General features: G+C 40.9%; 1 protein-coding gene and 1 pseudogene across 3 annotated transcripts in view; both read right to left on the reverse strand.

Moving 5' to 3' along the window:
- Positions 1-19,715, reverse strand: part of GPR176 (G protein-coupled receptor 176) — a 121,777-nt gene that overhangs the window by 74,334 nt on the left and 27,728 nt on the right. The gene's annotated exons all lie outside the window — the stretch shown is intronic.
- LOC145512775 (casein kinase II subunit alpha' pseudogene) lies at positions 8,430-11,221 on the reverse strand (annotated as a pseudogene). Its single transcript, XR_014058789.1, has one exon. The product of XR_014058789.1 is annotated as a casein kinase II subunit alpha' pseudogene (transcript).

Consider the following 19,715-nt stretch of genomic DNA (forward strand, 5'->3'; position numbering starts at 1 on the left):
TTTTTGTGCATGGTGTTAGAAAGTGTTCTAGTTTCATTCTTTTACAGGAAGTTGACCAGTTTTCCCAGCACCACTTGTTAAAGAGATTGTCTTTTCTCCATTGTATATTTTTGCCTCCTTTGTCAAAGAAAAGATGTTCATAGGTACATGGATTTATCTCTGGGCTTTCTATTTTGTTCTATTGATCTATATTTCTGTCTTTGTGCCAGTACCATACTGTCTTGATGACTGTAGCTTTGTAGTATAGTATGAAGTCAGGAAGGTTGATTCCTCCAGTTCCATTCTTCTTTCTCAAGATTACTTCGGCTATTCGAGTTTTTTTTGTGTTTCCATACAAATTGTGAAATTATTTGTTCTGGGTCTCTGAAAAATACTGTTGGTAGCTTGATAGGGACTGCATTGAATCTATGGATTGCTTTGGGCAGGATACTCATTTTCACTATATTGACTCTTCCAATCCATGAACATGGTATATTTCTCTATCTATTTGTGTCATCCTTGATTTCTTTCTTCAGTGTTTTATAGTTTTCTATATGTACGTGTTTTGTTTCTTTAGGTAAATTTATTCCTAAGTATTTTGTTCTTTTGGTTGCAATGGTGAATGGGATTGTTTCCTTTGTTTCTCGTTCTGTTTTTTCATTGTTAGTGTACACGAATGTGAGGGATTTCTATGTATTAATTTTATATCCTGCAACTTTACTATATTCATTGACTAGCTCTAGTCATTTTCTAGTGATTTCTTTATGGTTTTCTATGTAGAGGATCGTGTCATTTGCAAACAGAGAGTTTTACTTCTTTTCCAATCTGGATTCCTTTTCTTTCTTTTTCTTCTCTGATTTCTGTGACTAGGACTTCCAAAAACTATGTTGAATAGTAGTAGTGAGAGTGGGCACCCTTGTCTTGTTCCTGATTTTAGAGGAAATGCTTTCAGTTTTTTGCCATTGAGGATAATGCTTGCTGTGGCAAACTAGTCAATCTTAAGGGAAAACAACCCTCAATATTCATTTGGAAGGACTGATGCTGAAGCTGAAGCGTCAGTATTTAGGTAAACTGATGCGAACAGCTGACTCATTGGAAAAGACCCTGATGCTGGGAAAGATTGAGGGCAGAAGGAGAAGAGGGCATCAGAGGATGAGATGGCTGGATGGCATCACCGATGCAATGGACATGAACTTGGACAAACTTTGGGAGATGGTGAGGGACAGGGAGGTCTAGTATGCTGCAGTCCATGGGGTCACAAAGAGTCTGACACAACTGGGCGACTGAACAACAGTACAACATATTTGAGGGAGAAGTACTTTAAAACTCTTGCTTCTGTCTCTCACCAAAAAACTCATCAATAAAAGAGATTTTTCATTGGAAAAAGTGCCTTAGGATCAATACTGATGGAATAACCAGCTATGTTTCCAGGGAGGGAGGAGAGTGCTACACAAATAAAAGAAGCTTTATCTTTATGCAAAACACCCACCACTTTATTCACTAGAATGGATATCACACAACAATATGCCTCCTGATCTTAACATGGAGGTGTAGAAAACAGTTTAAAATATGAGTATAATCAAATGACAGCCACTGTGCATTTGCCTTCTCAGCATGCTCTGCAACGAAACGGACAGAGAGCCCTAGACTGGTTGTTCCCGCCAGAAGTGCTCTGGCTGTCAAGGGCGCTGATGCCACCTTTTGAACCGAGGGATGAGGCTAAAGCATTCCTGTTCTACACAGATAACTTCAGTAAGAAGCAGCTCCATGGTTTCAGGTGGCAAATGTCAGTAGTATAGTTGGTCATTTGATTTTCTTGATCCTCTCATTCAGGAATAAAACATGTTTATTTTGAATATTGAGAATAAACTATAGAGGTTTTTTGAGAAGAATGAAGGGCAAGTTTGAGGAAGATGTTCTTGCAGACATACAGATTTATCATCTGATGAAACATTGACTACTCTTCATGTGAAAAATCCCACTATCATTTCTGAACACAAGTTCAATTTGAATCATCCAATTTCTTAAACTGACAGAGTTATCATATGCTTGTTGCCACTCCTGACAAAAATTACGAAGTATTTTCTATTTTAGTAAAATAAGGAGAAAGAAAAAAGTCACTGGATATGAAACTGATCATCTTGCTAAACATTAGGTATTAAATTGCAAACAATAGCTTTCACTTGTATAAGGGAAGCATTTACTATTACTTTTTCAAGCTTTTTTGCCAGCTTAATAGACATTTATTACCAATCTGCTGATAAACATAGGATTTTTTTACTGTTGCTCTTTGGGATTTCTTTTTTTTAATTGAAATATAGTTGATGTACAATATTATATGTTAATATTATATGTTCCTATAATATGTATAGTTTTATACATATATGTATAAAATAGTGATTCACAATTTTTAAAGATTATACTGTTTATAGTTATTATAAAATATTGGTTATATTCCCTGTGTTATATAATATACCCCCATAGCATATCTATTTTACACATAATAGTTTGTACTTTTTAATCCCCTACTCTGCCTTGCCCCTCCTACTTTCGCTCTCCCCACAGGCAACCAGTAGTTTGTTCTTTAAATCTGTGAGCCTGTTTCTTTTTTGTTATGTACCTGTTAGTCATCTGAATGTCCTCTTTGGAAAAATGTCTCTTCAGGTCTTTTGATCATTTTTTAATGGTCAAGGGGTGGCACTTATATGCTAGACAGAAAGCAGAAAAGGCCTAGGCTAAAGACAAAGGCATGTCCCAGCTTGACCTGTCCCTTATTACCAGAAAAAAAAGAAAGATATTTCCAGAGCTCCATCCAGTAAACTTCCACTTACTACTAACTGGCCAGACCTGGGTGACCTGGGCACCCCTATCTGCAAAGGAATCTGGAAGGTACTTCTATCTAGGCACTCTGTTATCCTAAACAAAATCAGAATCGTTTAAGAAAGGAATAAATAATAAGAGGATAGACATTGAATGGGGAACAAGCTGTGACAGCCACATGATAAAGATTTTGCTCAAGTTTAACAGGTTAAAAGTCATTGACTCAGACCTTTACTAACTACAGAGGTTTTTTCCCCCCAAGAAATAGTTCTTGATCATTTTCTATCAAACTTACTGTGCATGATTGATTTATGTTACCCTGCTCCCCTAAAAAGATTGACCAGACTCTAGAAAACATCATGTTAGTAACCAAGTTTCACTGGCTCATCAGCACTACCTGAGGGAACTGAGTCAAACTCTCTAGCTTTGCTCTGTTTGTTGAATGTTTATTCTTGCTGATTCCATCTTCAGATGTGTCTGTGCCCCCCTGTAAAGCCAGAATGGCCTCCAAAGCAAGTCAGGTAAAGAGGGGTAAGAAGGAGGAATGTGAAATGCAAAACAAAAGAAAGCTTCCCCCACCTTCTTCCTCCAATCAGCCTCTCCTGCCCATTTTCCAAATCACCTATCAGTCTCCAAAGTAAATTAGAGACAAGGCTTCCGATTCATTAACTATGGCACAACTATCACCAGACTTGGTAATCACAACATACTTGCCTTCCTAGGCACTGAAAACAGTCCCCTGGCCCATATAATCAGCCAACCACTGTTCCTCCCTTCCAGAGAGCCAGTGCTCAGTGATACGGAACAAGACACAGAGAGAAAGACACAATTTCTCCAAATCTTAGACTAAATCTATAATTCAACACAATGTCCCTGCTTTCACAGGGTAATGCTAAATAATGTATCTTTAGAAATGGGAATCTTGGATTTGTCTGCCAAGAACTGTGAGACTCAGCAGAGAACTTGTCAGGAACACTTCCCTCTTGTTGGGAAGCAGCCCAGGGAAGGAAAGAACACTCACCTAGAAGAGGTGAGACCTGGGGCCTGCTGCACCCCCTCAAACCCAGATAAGTCGCCTCCTCTCCCCCAACCTTGATTTTCACATTTAAAAAATGATGGCATTGGACACAACTAAAGATATCTGTGCTGTTTCACCTCAGCAGCAGGCCAAAGGGTCAGAGGCATCAAAGTGTGGGACTGAATGATTTTTAAAATGTTACTGAGTTGAAAGAAGCAACATCTGGTACACGAATACTAGAATGTCAGAGAACAAGTAAAGCGCACAAAATGTATTTACTCACACTGATTTCCTTTTTGTCAACCATCATGCAAATGTCCATAACATGGTAATAGCAGAGTTAAATTTTAGCAGCTAAAAACAAAATAATTGATTATGTTCACCTTCAGCTGTAATGGTTAATTGACCTGGGCCTGTTAGCATCAGTGTGTCACATAATAGTGATCTTTGGGAAGGGGACTTGTCCCTACTGGCCTATCAAATGGTGTGGGAATCCTAATTTAAACAGAAAAATAAGGCTCCAACCCTTTCCCAGGCTTACCTGCAGGGACAGGTAGGCAGCTTTTGTTCCAATGGGATTCAGTTTGGACCCCAGGGAAACTCTGAGGCTATTTCCTAACAGCCTCTGAGTATAAACCAGTGGTTGTCAAACTTTAGTGTACCCATGAATCACCTGAGAAACTTATTGAAAATGCAAATTCCTAAACCCCACTCTAGAGACTCTGGTTCAGTAGGTTTGGGGCACATCATCACAGGAATGGGTATTTTAGAGATGTACCAGAAGGCAACTGTGATATATGTAATCTAAAAGCCATAGCTGAAGACACACACTCTACATGGGTACTCAGTCAAGTCCAACTTTGTGACCCCATGCCCTGTATCCCACCAGGCTCCTCTGTCCATGGGATTGCCCAGGTAAGAATACTGGAGTGGGTTGCCATTTCCTCCTCCAGGGGATCTTCCTGACCCAGGGATCGAACCCTCATCTCCTGAGTCTCCTGCTTTCCAGGCAGATTCTTTAACTGCTGAGTCATCCAGGAAGACACACTGGTCATTCCAAAATAGTTGAAAGGGGCCCTGGTACTAAAAAAGGGCCTGGGTTTCCTTTGTTTGGCTAAAAATTGCATAGTCAACAATTAAATTCCAAACCAGCATGAAGAAACCTTGCTTCTAAGGAAGATGGAGATGGCCTGGGCATGAATGGAGCAATGCATATTCCAGATAAACAGAGACATGAATGGTCTACAATCTTCATTCACTGGAATGATGACACTGAGTCAGCAGTATCATTAGGCACTATGTATGAATGAATCATTCATTTGACATGTGTAAAGCAGCATGGGCAGAGGTCCTGGAGAGCCCTGCAACCCAAGTAGGACTTACAAAGCATCAAACAGTTAATTTCCAACAAAGTTTGTTGTTGGAAATTAACTGTTTCTGCTTTTGCTTTTCTAAAGCTTTTGAGTTTCCTAACAACCTACCTTCCTAGACAAAAACTTCACTTGATTTGAGGTTCTTCACCAAGAATCCTAACTTCTCTTCCAAAGGAGCATGTATTGTTATCCTTCTCCCTGAGCTCTGCCAGTAGCTTCTCCAATGCCTTTCTTACCCTTCTTAAAGATGTAGACTTTTGCAATTCTTTGATAAGATTTCAGTTGCCAAAATCTTGTCCACTTTATAAGCTTACAGCTCATTAACTTTTAATGAGGAAGACGAATGGCTTGCAATTAAGTCACCTCCCCTGGATTAGTTAGGGAACTAAAACTCCAAGCAAGACCCTTATCTTCTCTGCTATTTTAATTCCCACCCCTTGTGGCATACTGCTAATGCTCCTGGTGTTGCAAGGTTTAGGGTCTCTGCCACTTCAAGGTGGGGATAATTCAGAGAGCAATGTTACCTTCTCCCTCACAATCCCTGCTTTAAACCCAGGAAAAATTAAATGAGCCCATTCTATTTTCCTCACTGAATAAAGTGTTATGGGACCTTGACTCAAATTGTCCCCAAATATGAGAATGCTAGCATCTCAAAAAGTTGAAGTTGGAAATTTCTGAAACCTCTTGCTGGGATATAAATGCCACAAAGGCAGGGACTTCAGTTTGTTCATTCTTACACCCCAGTACCTAGAGCAGTGCATGACATACAGCAGGTGGACAAATAACAGTAGGAAGAGCCACTCTCAGCATCTCCACAGACGTTCCATGGCTGGACCTAAGGCACATCCCCTCAGTCCTGTATTTACAGTGGCAAGCAGGAACCTGCTCCCAGCTCAGGAGAGCTGAACGTACATATCTCTTCCCAGCTCCACTTCATGAGGTCACATCGGTAGCTTAAAATTCGTGGTGGGAATATCTACACCATCAAAATTGGCAAACACATCAAATCAAGGCTTTTTTCCAAGAGAGAGCTGGTTGTTAAACATTTATCAATATACCATTTACCAACATACCATTTACCAACAAACCACTGCCCTTAAGACCTACAACATCTCTTTTCGGTGAATACAAAGGCTGGAAAAAATGAAGTTCAGTTTTTGGCAGCTCCAATCTAGAAAACAAAGCAGTATTATGTAAAAGAATCTCCTATTTATTTTTTAATAGAATCAATTCACCTCAGTCCCTGATTTGGGTTCCCTGCACAGCTCTATACAAGAGACTGCAATGAAATCTGAATGGATTTCACTGTGAGGATGTTTCCCATCTGCAGAAGGATACAGTTGACGAGAGGTAACTGAGCAAAGACAAAAACCTGATAACAAGGATAAACGAAAGCCTGAGGAGATGAGCCTTAGACCCAGGCCACTAAGAGCCTAGGGAGCCACCAAATATAAAGCTCTTCTGAGCTGGGCACTATGGAATCATAGACAATGATTTTAACTATAAATTACACTTTCTATTGTATTTTCAAAAATGTTTACAAAATTTACTATGTGACAAGCAATAGTCAGTTTGCTTAGCAAATGTTTACTCATTATTTTAGCTGCAAGTACCATACAAGTGTCCAGTATTACCCAAACTGAAGAAACATCTTTTACTTTTACTCTTTGGCTCACAAAAAAGCAGAAACACAAATCTGCTCATCACCCACTTAATGACTCTGGACTTGGTGAGAAAACTGAAGCTGAGGGCCACCTGACCATGGATGAGCTGGACTTGACTAGATCTCCTTAGGGGCCACAGACTAAATTTAGCACCATGATATATGTCTTCTCTGGAGTTTAGTGGAAAAAGACAGAAGCCAAGGAGAAGGAAGCAGTCAGTGTTGCCAGAGGTCTTCTCCTTTTTGAAAAGGTAGACGACTAGATTAGGAAGCCTCTTAAATATTTTCCAGCTATGTAACAATGATGATAATAAAGACAAAACAAACTATAAAGCTGGTTCTATTTATCTGTTCAAATATTACACACCAATATGAAATCATCTCTCAGATCCAAAACAGTATTGACAATAAATAACAAAATCTCCTTAAAGAGTAAATGATATGCCATGAGAATCTGCTTATACTATTTTTGAGCCTAAATAGGCTAGAACTCCAGAATGAGACTAAAATACAATACTGATGCTCTAAATAGAAATTTTAAATCAAAGAGAAAACAATAGTCTACCTGAATAATTTAAGCTATCAAGATGGACCCATTCTCATACAACTAGAATTTTGGAAATCAGATATGAGGTTTCATTATTTCCTGATTCATTTATTATAATTACCATTTTATGACATCTTTTGAAGTGACTCACGGCTCTCAAATTTTATTAATTTACACTGGCAACTTGGGGTTTCAAGAACATTGATTCCCCTCTCTTGCTTTTCCCACTAGCCAACACACACACCTGAAATGCACATTAAATTCACACAGTTGTGAACTACAAGCTTTGACATTATATTAAAACCAAGATAGATATAGAAGCCAGTCATGCCAATCTTTCAATGGACTGCAACAATTTTCTGTTTGTTTTTTAACTCAAAAGAAATACTTTAAATAAACCCAACACTGTCTTTCCCCTCAACCTTCCACCTTCACACACATTTTTAAAGGCAGTTTTCAAAAAAGAGCACTGGGATAGATTTTCACACAGACAAATTCTCTAACACAACAAAGACATACAATTCAATTAGAATTTATTTTCTTTTTTAAACAACAGATAACTGCGGTGGTTGAGCACTTACTGATTTGGTATGGTAGAATTAAAGAAATGGGAATGCCAGACCATCTGACCTGTCTCTTGAGAAACCTGTATGCAGGTCAGGAAGCAACAGTTAGAACTGGACATGGAACAACAGACTGGTTCCAAATAGGAAAAAGAGTACGTCAAGGCTGTATATTGTCGCCCTGCTTATTTAACATATATGCAGAGTACATCATGAGAAATGCTGGGCTGGAAGAAACACGAGCTGGAATCAAGATTGCCGGGAGAAATATCAATAACCTCAGATATGCAGATGACACCACCCTTATGGCAGAAAGTGAAGAACTAAAGAGCCTCTTGATGAAAGTGAAAGAGGAGAGTGAAAAAGTTGGCTTAAAGCTCAACGTTCAGAAAACTAACATCATGGCATCTGGTCCCATCACTTCATGGGAAATAGATGGGGAAACAGTGGAAACAATGTCAGACTTTATTTTTTTTATTTTTTATTTTTTTGCTACCAATACCAATATGATTTTATTGGAATATGGAATGTAAACAGATGCTTTCAAACAAACAATCTAACCTTATAAAAATGTATGGCATTATTAAATAGTTAATAAAGAAATCCTAAAGTGTGATGTGGTGGCAGACACCTTGAGCTCTAGCCCAGCGTGAGAGGTTCCCACAGCTGTGGCATGGCTCTGTAGCTGGGGTCAGAGGGCTGCATGCAAACCACGTTGATGACAGGTCCCCAGAGTGACATCAGCCCCCATTTTTTAAATCTTCTTAAACAAAATACAGCTTCCTTTGCTTAACATGAAGGCTAGCACAATGGATCCCAATCTTTGACACTTGTCCCAGCAGCTCCACTACCTTCCCCAAGTCCCTTGTATGTTACTCTCTCTGGTCGCTTGGGTTACGGGTGGCCCTGCCCATATAACACCAGTCTCTGCATGTGAGAAAGATTTTTCTTTGCCAACACATTCATGTATACCTATCAGAGCTCAAAAATACAGATTACCCTGATTACAGAGGGAAATTGTTTCTCATGGGGATAAAAAGGGGTAAAGGGTAGGAAAGGAGGACTTTCCCTCCCTCGCCACCCAATTTGTCTTTCCTGAATAAATTCTAACAGGACGTTTTTATCCTCCCTCCCTGAAGACTGACTTTCCAGCTTTAGTCATGGTTGTGAACAAAAAGTCTTTGTTTCAGAGACGTGCATTAAAATAGGTGCACATACAGGGATGTGCTGGGAAATGAAGTTTTCCTTAAAAGACTGAAAAAAGAAAAAAAACTACATGAAAAAAATAGCAACAAGATTTTAAGGTTAGGCAAATCAACAAAGGTTACAGTAAGCTCCAAGTTATGCAACTTAGCATTCAACTTTTGATGGAACAGATGGACCTGTCCAAGGCATCACAAGGTTTAAAGTGATGCCTCCTGACATCAAATGGGACTCTGGTGAGAGTGACTGCAGTTTGCTCCCAAATGAATACACTTAGAAGAAAACAGCAGGGATGAGGTACATTTCCCAGAGAGCTCATGTCATTAAAAAAAAAAAAAAGAAAAGAAAAAAATACATAAAACACGAATCTGTAAAAGAGTTTAGAAAAAAAAATACTGTCACTGTTTTAGTATCTCCTTTTCATAAGTGAGGCTGGTGTGTCAGTTCAGACTGCTGACATTTTGCTAAAACTTGAGCCTGAATCTCACCAAAGGAAACCCAGACCGCAGTGGAATAGATAGGAAGTCAGATATTCAGAGCTTGTTGACTTCAACAGGTTAATTCAACAGTGGTCTCCTGTTAAATAAAGGAAATGTACAACAACTCCGAGTCTCTCATCTCCCATGCATTCCAAAGGGAGAGTCCCCCTCAGATTCTCAACTATGTGCATCGTCAGGCTGCCCAGTGGCAGCTCCCTGTAGACTAGTGCTGGGGAGTTTCTTTTTGACAGACTTTTAGGTCTTTACTCTTCTTTGCGTTTAGAAGGAATGGCTAGAATTTCTTTTTATCACACTGTAGTTTTCCTTCAAGGTTTGTGTTTGGTTGGTTGGTTTTATTGGCAAGCATCAATGCCGCATTACCCGTCGCTTTCCAGTCTTCATCGGGCCGCCGTAAGACCACTGGAAAGCACAGCGTTATCTGCACAAGGCTGGGACTGCTCCTTCACCACGGGGTAGAAGTATGGGTGCTCCATGGCCTCTTTGGCAGTCAGTCTCTGTTGATGGTCATATCGCAGAAGTTTGTCCAGAAGATCTAGGGCCTCAGGGCTGACGAGGTGTCTGTTCTCACTATGGATAAAATTTTCCCAGCGTTTCCGTGAATGTTGTCCCAGAATATCGTTGAAGTGCGGATCTAGGTCTATGTGATACTTCTTCAGATACCCATACAGCTCATCTGTACCCAGAACCTTGGCAATGCGAACAAGCTGGTCATAGTTATCCTGTCCATGAAAGAAGGGCTCCTTTCGAAAGATCATGCTCGCTAACATACAGCCCAAACTCCACATATCCAAGCTATAATCATACATCTGATAGTCCACAAGGAGCTCTGGTCCCTTGAAGTACCTGGAGGCCACTCGGACATTGTACTCCTGGGCAGGATGATAGAATTCTGCCAGACCCCAGTCTATCAGTCGCAGCTTTTTCTGCTGGTCATCTATCATGACATTGTGAGGTTTCACATCCCTGTGCATGATTCCCTTGCTGTGGCAGTAATCCAGAGCTTTAAGTAGTTCATACATATAAAACCGGATATCAAAGTCTGTCAGGATCTGGTACAGTTGCTTAAAATCTGTATTATTGATATATTCAAATACCAAAGCTGGTGTCTTTGACACAGGGTCCTTCACAGTGTCAATCAGCTTAATGATATTTGTTCCACCACGAAGGTTCTCCAGAATCTTAACCTCTCGTTTTATCTTCTTTTTCTTCACTGGCTTGAGAATTTTTACCACCACTCTCTCATTGTTGGTGATGTTAATAGCCTCAAATACTTCACTATACTTTCCTCGACCAAGTTTCCGAACCAGCTGGTAATCATCTTGATTACCCCAGCTCGGGACGTGAGCCTCATAGTCCCAGTACTCGCGGCTCCTCAGGCTGTTCACCTCCGCGTAGACCCGGGCCCTGCTGCCCGCGGCCGGGCCGGGCATGGCGGGCGGGACCGGGGGGCGCCGCGGGGCGCCGAGGGTGGCGGCGCGGCGAGGGGCGCGGGGCAACTCGCGCAGAGGAGGCAGAGGAGGCGGCGAGCCGCGGGCCGCCGGAGGAAGAGAAGGAGGAGCGCGGCGGCGGGCGGCCGCGTCAGGCCGGGCCCGCGGGGGCGGGCGGGCTGGGGGTCGCGGGGGGCGCCGGCCGAGCCTGCCCGGCCCTGGAGCGGCCGGCGGGGCGGCGGGGCGGGCAGCGCTCGCGCTCCGCGGCGGCCTCCGCTCGGCTCGCGGCTCCGAGGCGGCGGCACCAGCAGCGGCAGCCGCCGGCCGGGAAAGGGCCAGACTTTATTTTTTGAGCTCCAAAATCACTGCTGATGGTGATTGCAGCCATGAAATTAAAAGACGCTTACTCCTTGGAAGGAAGGTTATGGCCAACCTAGATAGCATATTTAAAAGCAGAGACGTTACTTTGCCAACAAAGGTCTGTCTAGTCAAGGCTATGGTTTTTCCAGTGGCCATGTATGGATGTGAGAGTTGGATGATGAAGAAAGCTGAGTGCCGAAGAATTGATGCTTTTGAACTGTGGTGTTGGAGAAGACTCTTGAGAGTTCCTTGGACTACAAGGAGATCCAACCAGTCCATCCTAAAGGAGATCAGTCCTGGGTGTTTATTTGAAGGACTGATGTTGAAGCTGAAACTCCAATACTTGGGCCATGAGTCAAGAGTTGACTCATTGGAAAAGACCCTAATGCTGGGAAGGACTGGGGGCAGGAGGAGAAGGGGATGACAGAGGATGAGATGGTTGGATGGCATCACCGACTCGATGGACATGGGTTTGGGTAGACTCCGGGAGTTGGTGATGGACAGGGAGGCCTGGCATGCTGCGATTCATGGCGTCGCAGAGAGTCGGACACGACTGAGCGACTGAACAACTAAAACTGGAGTGAGGATAGGCCTGTAGGGGGAGCTCTCACGCCTCACGGCAATAGTCAATTACTCGGAAAAGGAGATGTACACCTACATGTGTAATAGAAAGGTGATGACTACTTTACTATCCAGGCTTCCCTACTACCCTACTTCCCTTCTCAGGTGGCTCAGCGGTAAAAATCCTGCTTGCCAATGCAGGAGACACAGGTTCAATCCCTGGGTCAGGAAGATCCCCTGGAGAAAGAAACTGGCAACCCACTCCAGTATTTCTGCCCGGGAAATCCCATTGGCAGAGAAGCCAAGTGGGCTTCAGCATATGCGGTTGAAAAGAATCCAACTCAACTTAGAGTCTAAACAACAATAACTTTACTATCCAGCAGGAGGAAGAAAATCCTCCCTCCCACCTCCCACACACATACATACACTCTGATCCAAGACTGTAGCAATTCAACCAATGAACTGGTTGATTCTTCTATGGATAGAACCTCCATACTTTGGACTCACAGCTTCCTCCAATGGACTCTTTGGTTATTACAGCCCCTGCCCTGTTCCCTCCTCTTCCCTATAACAGCAAGTTCCCCTGCCTTGTTCTCTGGATTTGCCTATAGTTTTCCATAGTTCATATACCCTAAGTTGCAATTCCTCTGGCTGTTCTTAAATAAACTTGCTTTTACTGGTAAAATATCTGGCTGTTATATTACAGAAACTCACAGTATGGACAGTAGTGATATTAAAGCAAAGACTAGAAACACTGACAATTTTTGCATATTTGCCAGTCCTGTGCTAGTGCTCTGCAGATATTAGCATATAGCCTCCCAGCATCATGATACAGATAAATAAGAAAACTGGTGCTCAGCATAATTGTTTATCCTTTACTCTGCTTTCAGTTATCAAGAACTTCAAAAGCAAATATTAAAAATGTACAAATAAAACTCCGTAACACCCTTTCTAGGAAATCACCCCATTGAGAAAAAAAACTTGGACGAATACCTTTTTTTAATTAAAAGATACTCATCACAGCACTAATCTTCATGGTTTAAAAAAAGAAATATCTTCCATGTCCAAAAATATAAGAATGGTTAAATGATTAAATACCTGAATACCACACAAATGTATGAAATGGTGCTTTTAACAAATGTTTAATCTTATAAGAAAACTCTCATGAATATTTACTCTTCTCTTCTTCACAACTTTCTGTGTTTTCTAAGTTCTCTACTATTTTACAATGAGACAAACATTACCTTAAAAATAATAACAGTTAGCACAAGGACAAAATGCTAACAAGTGCCAGAACCAGAACACCCAGAACTATCTAATTCTAGAGCCCTCTGGCCCATTACCCAACACTGATCCTATCTAAAGTGTTAGTCGTTCAGCCACGTCTGACTCTTTGTGGACCCATGGACTGTACCCTGCCAGGTTCCTCTGTCCATGGAATTCTCCAGGCAAGAATACTGGAGTGGGTAGCCATTTCCTTCTCCAGGGCATCTTCATGACCCAGGAATCAAACCCGGGTCTCCTGCATTGCAGGCAGATTCTTTACCACCTGAGCCACAAGTCCTATTTTTATCCCAAGAACATTATCCTCAAAAAAGGAGTAAGTTTGGCATGACCTACTTTTTCACAAAATAGACTATTATGACTGAGCTTTCATAATTCAAAATATTGCTTCTACTTCTGGTTGTTTTTTTTTCCCTGGTTTTCTGGTGCAACGTACCAGAGGCAGAGTTCAGTGTGAATAAATGTTATTATACCAAAAGGCAACATAAACCAAGTGAGTCATTTGCCCAGAGATAGACTGGCCAGGAAATCAGTGCAAAGAATGGAGACCAGAGCTCCCACTCCAGGCATTTCAGCTGGAAAGTAATTCATCAACAATTCCATATCCCTGGTGAAAAGGAAATTATACAAACAGATGCTCTATCCTTAATGAAGTGGACCATCCCTATTCTCTTTTGCATGTCTTCCTCTAAGGTTCCTTGGGACTCTAGGACAGAACATGATCCAGCAGGCAGAAAACTACACTACCAAGTGTGTTAGTGTGTTAGTCGCTCAGCTGTGTCCGACTCTTTGCGACCCCATCAACTGCAACCTGTCAGGCTCCTCTGCCCATGGAATTCTCCAGGCAAGAGTACTGGAGAGGGTTGCCATTTCCTTCCCCAGGGAATCTTCCCAACCCAGGAATCGAACCTTGGCCTCCTGCATTGCAGACAGATTCTTTACCATCTGAGCCACCAGAGAAGCCCAACATACTACCATGAACAGTTCCCTAATAAAAACGCTTCATTTAATTTCAAATAGTTCACATATTTTATATTTGCTCCATACACATTTACAGAATACCTATTGTGTACAAAGGATTAATATTTATCTCTGAAACACACACATTAAGACCATTTTGCAAATAAGGTTTTAAGCCTATTAGCCCTTCGACTTCCACCTTTCCCCATCCCTTCTCATATCTGCAAGTGCCATGGCAATAATGTATCTGATAGCAAACTGCATTTGTTGCCTGCGAGATCATGACCACAGTTATGGAAAACATTTTAAAATTTTGTTAAAAAATTTTATCTGGTCATAGCCTCATTTCTTTTGGACTTAATTTATTTCAAGTTCAGAGCATCTAGAGCTTGAATAATCAGCTAATAATCCATCCTTAGTGTCTGCATCTTTTCAGGCAGCTTTCCATTTCTATTCCCTGTTACTGTCAAGAAACCCCAATTCATTCCGTGATTTGCATGAGGCCACTCTAAGCCACCAAGAGACTCTGTCACTCTGCTCCCAAGGGTGGCCAATGTAAGATGTTGTTAAAGTTCTGAATTATCATCTGAAAACCTTACCATTCATCATTGTCTCTGTGGACCACATTAGTGACAATATTTTAATCTGATAAAATATTTTTATTGCTTCATTCCTACGAAGTTATAACGTCAGTATGGTTTTAATAGTCTTAACATCAATGGTCTTAATGTGTATGTTTCAGAGATAAATCTTAATCCTTTGTACACAATAGGTATTCTGTAAATGTGTGTGGAGCGAATATAAAATATGTGAACTATCTGAAGTTACAACGTCAATAAATATTACATAGGTCAGGTAGACTAATTCACACAATGAAAACTAATTTAAAATATTCTTTTTCCTCTTCATTTATAGTTAAGTCTTCCCTTTTTAAAAAGATTATGGTGATTTTACCAAGTGACTTGCTATCCTTAAAATCTTTCAGTAAGAATGATCACCATCATGGCAAGATAACGCCTCCTTACAATAGTTGCACAGATACAGGTGCAGGTCAGAATGGAAATGTACAAGTACCTCTCTTTTCAATCATTCTTGAATTATGTAAACAAAAACTATAAGCAGAGATGTGAGCTTATGTTTCTAAGAGGAGACAGACAGTGAAAGGAATATCTGAAGAATGAGAGCAGTTAGCCTAGGAAGAGCTTTTATGGATAAAGGAACAATAGAAGATAAGGCGAGGAGACTGGGAAGAAAATAATGTGCCCTGGGAACCATGGGTGGTTTGGAATTCCTGGAATGGAAGAGGTGAGCTGGAGAGGGAAACAGGGGCCAGGTGGCAGAATGTCACTATAAGGAAACAGAGGGAATAGGAGGTCAGGGAAAGGTTCCAGATAGGAGAGCGGCATGATCAGAGTCATTAACTGAAGGATAATCAGGACAGGTGAAAATGGAAGTATAAAACATGTTCTCCCAAGAAGCCTAACTGTGAACAGAAGGAGAAAGACACTAAAGGGGGAGAAATGCAAAAGGGATTGGCAAAAGAGCCAGGTGGAATAAGAGACATTAAAGGTAAAGGAATGAGACAGATGACTGTTGAAGGATATGGATACTAATGAGCTTGTAAGTATTGAAATAAGAACTTGAAAGCTTTACTCACCAGAGACCTCCTTCCTGTTCTAAAGGAACATTCAAATCTAGATTTCTCATCCAGAATGCCAAGTCTTCTGGTTTCGAGCTACACAGAGTGTAGTCTGAGGACCAATAGCATCAATAGCATCTAGAAGCTTGTTAGAAATGCAGAATCTCAGGCTCCATCCCAGACCTCCAGAATCAGAACCTCTATTGTAACAAGATCTCTGGAAGATTCACTTACACACTGAAGTTTGAGAAGCACAACCCACAGACTAACTCTGGAGACCTTTAAGGAATTATGAAGAATAGGAAAGGAACCAGAAGACTAGACACAGGAAAAAGAGGAGGAAAAAATACAGCAAAATTCATATTGGTCAACCTGACACTAGTATGAATCAGTGACAGGATGACCAGAAGTAATCACTAGGGGCCAGTATGGATGCACTAAGTATAAATCACACCACAGAGAACAGATTTATGGTTGCCAAAAGGGGGTGGGTTGGGGGAGTGATAGCGTGGGAGGCTGGGGTTAGCAAATGTAAGCTATTATATATGGAATGGACAAACAACAAAGTCCTACTGTGTATCACAGGGAACTATACTCAATATCCTGTAATAAACTACCATGATGGAAAAAAAAATACCAAAAAAGAATATATAACACTGAGTCACTGCTATAAAGCAGAAATTAACACAGAATTATAAATCAACTATACTTTTAATTGAAAAAAGAATAAATCATGCCAGATTCTCTTTATTTTCTATCAGTAAGCCTAGGAGATACAATAGACATATCTGGTTTTCAACAAAGCATCTGATAAAATGTCTCAAAATACTTTGATAAGCAAGATATGGATGGACTGGGTAATAGTTCTATTCAATCCATTCATAATTGGTTTAATAATTATTTCAAAAGTGTTTTAACTAGTAAATTAAAAGTAGCCTTGATTTTACCAGATCTCTAATGACAAGACTTCCAACCTTCTCTCCCTAACCATTCAACGCTTTTTAAAATTTATATACCAGATCTCTAATGACAAGACTTCCAACTTCCTCTCCCTAGACCATTTAACATTGTTTTAAATTTTCATAATTAGGAGACACAAAAGATACACTTCCCTGGTAGCTCAGTGGTAAAGAATCGACCTGCAATGCAGGAGATGCAGGTTTGATCCTTAGGTCAGGAAGATCCCCAGGAGAAGGAAATGGCAACCCATTCCAGCATTCTTGCCTGGGAAATCCCAAGGACAGAGGAGCCTGGCAGGCTACAGTCCATGGACTCACAAAGAATCGAACACAACTTAGCAACTCAACAACAACAACCAAAGATACACAGCTGGTTATCACTGAAAGCAAAAATGTTACTTGGCATCATCAAGATCCACTCCCCTTCCCCACAAAATTAACAGGTTGATACAAAGAATTAAAACATCTTAGTTACATTTAGATGAATTTAAATGATGATGAAACTAACGTGTTAACCTGGGCTCCTAAACAATAAAGACAGGATGATGAAAAAGAAGCATAACAGCAGCGAAATAAAAGCTTGGGAGTTTGATGGATGCTAAATTCAATAGGAGTCAATATTCAATATGAGACATTAACATGAAGTCAACAGGATGTGAGTTCAGTTCAACCTACCTGCCAAACTCCCTAACAATACAAGACTCATGTAAGATTAAAAGAGGGCAGCAAAAAAATAAATAAATAAAAATAAAAGAGGGCAGCAGAGATTTAAATTAGCTTTTGCATTCTGTAACTTGAGATAGTACACAAAGATCCCATAGTAAAAATTAAAGATGCCTGACATTAACAATAAGAAGTCTTAATTAAGCAGACCAAATTGAAGTGTACTTTAGAGATGCCCACAAACACCCTTGTTGTTCATATTCTAACAAGAGATTTGCATGCTATATCAGTCATAATTCTCCCCAAAGTCAAATAGCCCTTAATTGGTCCTTCTGATCACCTACTTGCCCTCTCTGTTCTCCTTTGTGCCAAACTTAACATGACCCTTGACTATATTATGTGTGTTCCCATAACTACACTGCTTGTGGCTTTTTTTATAAAGACTTAATTTCCCAGTCTGGGATCGTTGCTGCATACATATTGGATATTTAGAGGGCACATTTAGGCTTAAAGCATCTTAGGAATACTGTTGGCCTGGGAAATCCAGACTAGCGACAGATGGGTGGAACTTCAAGGCCTTAATTACTGAAGTATCAAGAAGACCCAGAAGAAGGTGGAGCCCAGCATGAATGAAAGGAATGAAGGCAAAAGAAGCCCAAAATACTAGGGATGGCATATGACATGTACTCATAAGATGATGCGTATTGTCTAAAATTTTATTTCAATCTCAAAGTTTTGTGAGTAAAAAATAAATTCTGCATAGTACAAATGGAAGGATGATTTAGTGTTTTCCAATTTAGGTAGCTTCAGACAGTTCTATCATGTTTCTGACTGCTAACTATTCCAGTTGAAATTCCATATGGAGATATGAGGGTGCTAGACAGAGAAGGAGCGCCTAAAGATAAGATGAAGTATTCACGTTACCCTACCACTACTTTTATAAAGGATATACCTCAAAAGGCAACCAATCTCCTGCCTTTTGAATAAATAATTTAGTTATTACTTATAGGATATGGGCTGAGATGGAGACGGTTAGCAGAGGCAGAATTAGGAAATTAATCTCACTCATAAAATTCTGAGGTAAGTTTCATTATGTAAGTCAGATTTGAGAAGGGGCCCTGCTTATTCAAATCCTGAGTATCTATCTTTTCCATATTACCTTCAGGTATTAAGTAACACTAGCTATTAAAAGAGGGTTAGAACTGGTGCCCATAACCCCAAACTTTAATTCCTACTTCCTCCCCATCTCAACAACTCTTTGCAAGAATGAGTTGACTGAAAGCGATTTCCCAGGTGGCTCAGACGGTAAAGCATCTGCCTACAATGCAGGAGACCTGGGTTCAATCCCTGGGTCAGGAAGATCTCCTGGAGAAGGAAATGGCAACCCACTCCAGTATTCTTACCTGGAAAAGCCTATGGATGGAGGAGCCTGGTAGGACAGTCCATGGGGTTGCAAAGAGTCAGACACAACTGAGTGACCTCACTTTCTTTAACTTAATGCTACTACTCCCCTAGGAGGAAAAAAAACACATCTTCTAGTGACCCAGACACTTAAATAACCAGTCTTTCCTTTCACTCCCCTAACATCTACCCTCACTGCTTGGCTCCTGGGGCTTTTAACTTGGGAGTTAACCTGCATGATGCCCACCTAAGAAGACACTAAGAAGTTGGCTGGGCATCCCTCAGATGAAGGTTAAAGTGTAAAGCACCTGCATCAGAATCACATAGAGCATTCATTAAAAATATGGGCTGCAAGACCCCAGGCCAGGGGTCTTGGAGCCTATGGTGGCTCAGTAGTAAAGAACCTGCCTGCCAATGATCTGCCTGTCAATGCAGGAGACATGGGTTTGATCCCTGGTCCAGGAAGATCCCACATGCTATGTGGCAACTAAGCCCATGCACCACAACTATTGAGCCTATGCCACAACTACTGAAGCCCGCATGCTCTAGATCCTGTGCTCTGCAACAAGAGAAGCCACTGCAATGAGAAGCCCACCCACCCCAATGAAGAGTAGCCCCTGCTTGCCACAACTAGAGAAAGCTCATGTGAAGCAACAAAGACCCAGCACAGTCAAAAATAAATAAATAAATAAAATTATATTAAAAAAAGACCCCAGGCCAAACCCACTGAAACAGAATTTCTGATGGTGGAACTCAGGAACCTGCACTTTTTAAGGAGTGATTTTTATGCACACT

Source organism: Giraffa tippelskirchi, chromosome 7 (assembly GCF_054371585.1).
Source record: "Giraffa tippelskirchi isolate mGirTip1 chromosome 7, T2T-mGirTip1v1.2.pri, whole genome shotgun sequence".
Taxonomy (NCBI): Eukaryota; Metazoa; Chordata; class Mammalia; order Artiodactyla; family Giraffidae; genus Giraffa; species Giraffa tippelskirchi.